At 40.8% G+C, this 6,000-nt stretch overlaps 1 protein-coding gene across 1 annotated transcript in view; it reads right to left on the bottom strand.

The window, feature by feature from the left end:
- The window catches only part of LOC138007642 (octopamine receptor beta-2R-like), a 4,459-nt gene extending 1,793 nt beyond the window's left edge, over positions 1-2,666 (bottom strand). The window contains exon 1 of the mRNA XM_068854679.1: positions 2,595-2,666. The gene's annotated coding sequence lies outside the window, so the exon portion shown is untranslated. The remainder of the gene's footprint in view (positions 1-2,594) is intronic.
- Between the last annotated feature and the right edge of the window lie 3,334 nt (positions 2,667-6,000).

The raw sequence follows: 6,000 nt of genomic DNA, 5'->3' as shown, positions 1-6,000 counted from the left end.
ACGTAGTCACGTCCGTCATGATTCTCTGTAACTCGGTGACTTTTATCGCGTCTGTGCGGCTTTTCTGGCGCTTTCTGTTAACGTGGAGTACGTGAAATGGGAAAACATTAAAAAAATTGCACAGCAGTCACAGCATTCTCAAAAAAGCAAAAAGAAGGACAAAAAGAGCCACGAGGGGAAAGAAAGGAAAGGTAAGTTGTCTGACACTGTTTACCAGTAATGACTGACTAATAAGTACTTAGAGAGTTTTGACGGCATTTAAAGTGTCCAGCAAAAACAGCAATTCATAATTAATAATGCGAGGGCTTAATTGTTGCTTGATTTTTTCGTATTTCGATGACCGTATAAATACTTCCGTAGCTCGTTTTCACATCATTCTCAAAAAAAGCAAAAAGAAGGACAAAAAGAGCTGCAAGGGGAAAGAAAGGAAAGGTAAGTTGCCTGACACTGTTTACCAGTATACTGAGAGGGTTTTGATGGTCTTCCTTGCATTTAAGCTTAAGCAGTGTCAAGCAATGACAGCAATTAATAATTAATATTACGAGGGCTTAACCGTATAAACAGTTCCGTAGCTCGAACTGTCAGCCATTTTATTTTCGTGAGGGGTCAGAGACCGAGAAGAGAATGAGCGCCAAATGTTGCGGCAGAAACTGTTCTACAAACTAATTATAGTAGTTAGCAAATCTTGGAAGTGATGCGTCCTCAACTGTTTCTTTTCCAGAAAAACAGATGTTGGTGCCATAATGAGTGTCCTACGGTTAAGCCTGTTAAAGGTCGCTAAGATCACCAAAACCGTTCAAAAGTCTATCTCTGGCTTTCTCAGTAATGGTGATCTCAGCAGTGGTTGATGTTTTATAAAAAAGGAAGTTTTTACTCTTTAAATTAAACAAAATTACAGGACGCAAAAATTTAACCAACATTTGTATTCTAGCGAAAAAGCGACAGCGACAATTGTATTGCAGCAAAAAAGCGACAGCGACATTTGTCTCTAGCCACATAGGCGACTGGTGGGCTGGAAAATAAGCGAGTTAATTAAAAAGAAATTGTTAAACGTCGCGAATTTCGTGTTTGTAAGTTGCTTTCATCCAACAAGGCCACATTTCCATTTCCAAAAAAGAGAGAATGAGCGCCAAATGTTGCGGCAGAAACTGTTCTACAAACTAATTATAGTAGTTAGCAAATCTTGGAAGTGACGCGTCCTTAACTGTTTCTTTTCCAGAAAAACACATGTTGGTGCCATAATAAGTATCCTATGGCTAAGCCCGTTAAGGTCGCTAAGATCACCAACACCGTTCAAAAGTCTATCTCTGGCTTTCTCAGTAATGGTGATCTCAGCAGTGGTTGATTTTCTATAAAAAAGGAAGTTTTTACTCTTTAAGTTAAACAAAATTACAGGACGCAAAAATTTAACCAACATTTGTATTCTAGCGAAAAAGCGACAGCGACAATTGTATTGCAGCGAAAAAGCGACAGCGACATTTGTCTCTAGCCACATAGGCGACAGGTGGGCTGGAAAATAAGCGAGTTAATTAAAAACAAATTGTTAAACGTCGCGAATTTCGTGTTTGTAAGTTGCTTTCATCCAACAAGGCCACATTTCCATTTCTAAAAAAATTCAGTATCGGCGTAAGAAGGTTTCAGGTAATTTACAATAGTATCGATCCCTCCATTACATCGAGTCTAGCATGTAAAGCTAATAGCTTAGACAAAAAACGACAACTCCTAACTCAGCTCGTTTTAAGTGGTACAAGCTCTGAGCAAGGGAAATGTGGATAGTTTAGTAATGAATTTCCCATGGGTACTCGCATCATCGCATGCTATGCTAGGCATTCGCACCTTTTTGCCTATTTAAACCACTCCTCGATTTACGAGATTGCGATTTACGCCATTCACTTGACGCCAATCAGCCACTTGAGAACTTTGCTCGGGGCAATTTTTTCGCACATCGGTATACTTATAAATAATATTTAATGTAATACTGTTATTGTCAACCTTTAAACTCCAGAGGTTAAGGTGGTTTTGCATTAGTTTGGAGAATACGTTTCCGGGCTTTTTCTCTCAGGAGTTTTTTCACCGGTTTAATCACCGCTAAATTAGTCTGCAAACGCCCAATTGTCATAGTAACAATTACCATGTATACTGTATCGCTAACGGGCTTCCCTTATGTGGGTTGTGGTTGGCGACACGCTTAGGCGGATAGTGTTGTTTCAGGTATGACTAACAGTGAATAAAATGGCTGGTCGAGATGGCTGGTCGGCTCCCTCCTGTCGTCTCTAGTGTTTACATGGAAAATGTTTTCTGTTCGGCTGAGCGCAGCGATAGAGAATAGAATTTAGATTTTGCCGTTGCTATTACCGAATCGGTTTTGCACTTTGTCCTAATTTGTAACCACTTGTTCAGGTAAGTGAAATTTAAATTCCGTCAGAAAATTGGCCGGTGTTCCCAGCTCTTTAACGATAACAAGAATTTTAACGCAGGGACACTAATAGTAACATTCTGAACAAGTTTTCAAACGTTTTGCACGTGTTCTTACAAAAACAGAACTTGAAATTATGAATTTAAAGATTGAAAGCGCTTTATGAAGCGAGGCTTACCTCCTTAGCCTTAAGTCTTCACAACGGTCGACGCAGGGCAGCATTAATAACACAGCATCTATTCCAATTCTCTGCGTAAGGTGATGAAACGTACTCTCTATTTGAACGTTGCTTGTCAATATATGTGAAGGAGTTTGAAAACCCCCCGACAACAGCTGATGACGCTCTTAATAATGATTTCTGATTGGCTGGTTTAATTGAACTGCATGCCCTCGCCAAGTTTTGTCGTTAATTAGTTCGCAAAATTTAAATTTTCCAACTAACGTTGTCATTAATTATGATTTAATCCCCTGTATTATCTCGAACTCGCTGCTATCATTTCGGTCCATAGGGGGGGCCCTTGCAAAACAAGGTTCAAAATGAATCATTTTCTCAAATCTAAACAAAATGGAGAAGTGATCCTAGGACTTAGCCATTTCGTCTATAACCCACACTTCAAAATATATCTTAATCTCCCCCCTTGAATCCGTGATTACAATCATTTTGGGATCAACACTCAGATCGGCTGCTAGAAAATTCAAGTGTACTACTGAGTTTAAAAGAGTTTCTAGCAAAGTGACATGAGATAGTTCGCTTTGATTGTAAAATAATGGGTGGTTTTGATGTTATGTCATCGCCATAATGTTGGTGGACGAAAACAAAAGATCTCTCATCAGCTCCTTTTTGTTCGTCCACCAGCATTTGTTCATTGCAACATTGTCATCTGCGTCTCTAGAGATTGGTGTCAAATCACCTATAGACCCAATTGGCTAACTCAATGTTGAACTCAAATCTCTAGAGACGTAGATGACAGTGTCGAAATGTACAAATGTTTGATGACGAACAAAAGAAGCTAATGACTGATCATCCAACATGGAGGCGACGTTATCTGTTTTTCCTCGTTTGAATCCGTCATTTCCGTCCTCCAACATCTCTAGTACAATAAACGGTACGAGGTCTTTTCGTTTTCTTGTTTGCGTCGTATTTTCAAATTTAGCGCCAACTTAAACTTGAATGCTTTGTCAATCGACGTTGGATAGTGTTTTGCCACCATTTCAACATTACATTTCACAATGTTGCATGTAGGATCCAACTTTGTTCGATAGTTTGGTTATTATTAAGATGACTAGTGCGTAGATTGTGCTCTATTTTGACCTTGAATTCTTGTCAGCGACCAGAGTTTTTGTCTTATAACTACAGTAATACAAGTACAAGTATATTTTACGAACATAAGATCAAATGAAGTATTCCTCTAGGGTGGGCGGGTTAAGACCAAAATACTCTGAGGTAGTAGAACCATATAAATGCTTCGCGCATTTTGCATTGGCTCACATGTTACATACATTTTTCCCACAGCACTTAATCCGATTTTAAGTTTCTTTTAAAAATCTAAGAATTTAAAGTAATTAACAATACAATCCCCGAATATCCATTCAACTGAAGAGCGGACTGTGCTCATCGAGGTGTTAAAATCTTGTTGATCTGGGGTCAGAACTCCGCTCTTGTAGGGCCTTTGTAGGTGTGCTCGTATCGGATAAGCGGGATAATCGTAGACACAAAGGGGGACGCCAGTTACGGGGCAGTTGGAAAACCTCTGCAGATCTTTCAAGAATCCTGAGGCAGCTAACATGAAACTGTCGTGGCGTCTTCCCTCTATTGGGCCAAACAGATTCCCTACTAATCCATTAGGTAAAGCGACAGCCTGAAACTTGGTGTAGTGTATACATTTGTGGCCATTGTAGATGGCTCGCTGATTTTCACTAGGCCTACAAACTGGACGTACTGTTCCATCCACAAATCCCCAACAGTTATCTAGGGCAGCCTCTGCCTGTTCAATCACCTGGGCGTACTGGAGAAGCTTGGGAGGGGAGAGCAAATCGTGATTGTATCGTGTAAGTAGATGCTGCCACCGACCGTAAATCAAGTCCATCATATGGTTTGTTATGATACAAAGCTCAGGAACTGGTCTGGCAAAATGACAAACCAAATCTCCATATCAACAAGGATATGCATAGCGCTTGAGTTACATGCATAAGGCAGGTACCGAAGCTACAACTGAACCATTGTAAGTGGTTATCTCATCAGGTAGCTGCAGCCGTTCAGCAAGTTTATAAATGTCAAATGTCTTCCCGGTAGAAACGAAAGTCGGCCTTGCATTGGTCGTTTGTTTTCTCATCCAAATCAAACCTTTCATAGTTCCAGTACGGAAACTCTGGGTTTGTTGACTTGTGGAAATCATCTAAAAGCACAATTTCTTTATAAAGCTGTTTTGAGAAGCGTATGCTATACAAGATCTCGATTCTCTGTAATTAGGCATTTTGGTTCGAATAACCTTCCTTGTGAAAAGATAAAAACAAACTTCAGAAACGGCGGGAAAATTTGCCACCCGCGAACAAACGTCGTCGTCTTTGCTGAATCGTAAATTCAAATTTTTACAGGACGACGACGCCGGACTATGACGTGACTCAACGGCGCCGTCGGGCGAAAGTCGTCAATTCGTAAGCTCTCTAACATTAAAATTGACGACGCCACTGATAACGTTTTCAGAAATAAGAGTATCAACAACACGCTTCACAGTCACAGTACTTACAAAACTAACACTGAGTACTATCCCCACGGTTAAATTTCAGCAAAGGGGATCACCTCACATACATACATTATTTTGAGTATCTTGTCGCATATGAGAGCTTCCTGTGCTGTTACACCACTATCTACTGTAGCCTGCAAAGAGGATCTTTTGTAGCCCCGAGTGGATTAGGGCGGGCCCCAATTCTCTCGCAGCTAAAAAAGAGCCTGCTTGCAGGCTAACCATTATCCAGCTGTTATATCACACTGACTAGTGCATAAATTAAAGGAAACTACAGCCTGCCAATGTCAAACAATCGCGGTAACTTTCATATCCACCAGTAACGACAGTGGCCCTTTGATTGTTCATTGAACCGATTGTTTTGGGGCGTTCTCGTAACCGTCGTCGTTGTTCTTAAGTAGGGAGCTTACGCAAGGCGACGACCACGGCTACGAGAACGCCACAAAACAAGGGGCTTAATGAACAAAAACAAAGGCTCTGTACGCCCTGGACGAGCGTTTTGCATTTTGGCACATTTCTTTGCCGTCCTCGTCCTGTTAACGACGTGAATTGACCAAATTTGAAGTGTGTAGAGGACGTGGGAACCTAACGAATTTTCCTCCCAAACAACCACACCGTTCATACCAGTTTTATTCCTGCAATGTTGATACGCACTTTCCATCCCGAAAGACTTGAAGTAATCACAAAATTATTACAATAACGGGGAATAAGATTTTTAGACGACGTTCACTTTGGCGTCGGCATCATCCTTGCGTAAGCTCCTTTTGACGTTATGTGGACGGCAATTTTATCTTTTCTCTCCAATTAGCAATGCCGCCTATGCCAGTTTAATTCCAGGAC

This window comes from Montipora foliosa, chromosome 6 (assembly GCF_036669935.1).
Source record: "Montipora foliosa isolate CH-2021 chromosome 6, ASM3666993v2, whole genome shotgun sequence".
In the NCBI taxonomy this organism is placed as follows: domain Eukaryota; kingdom Metazoa; phylum Cnidaria; class Anthozoa; order Scleractinia; family Acroporidae; genus Montipora; species Montipora foliosa.
This window is presented reverse-complemented; position numbering and strand designations above follow the sequence as displayed.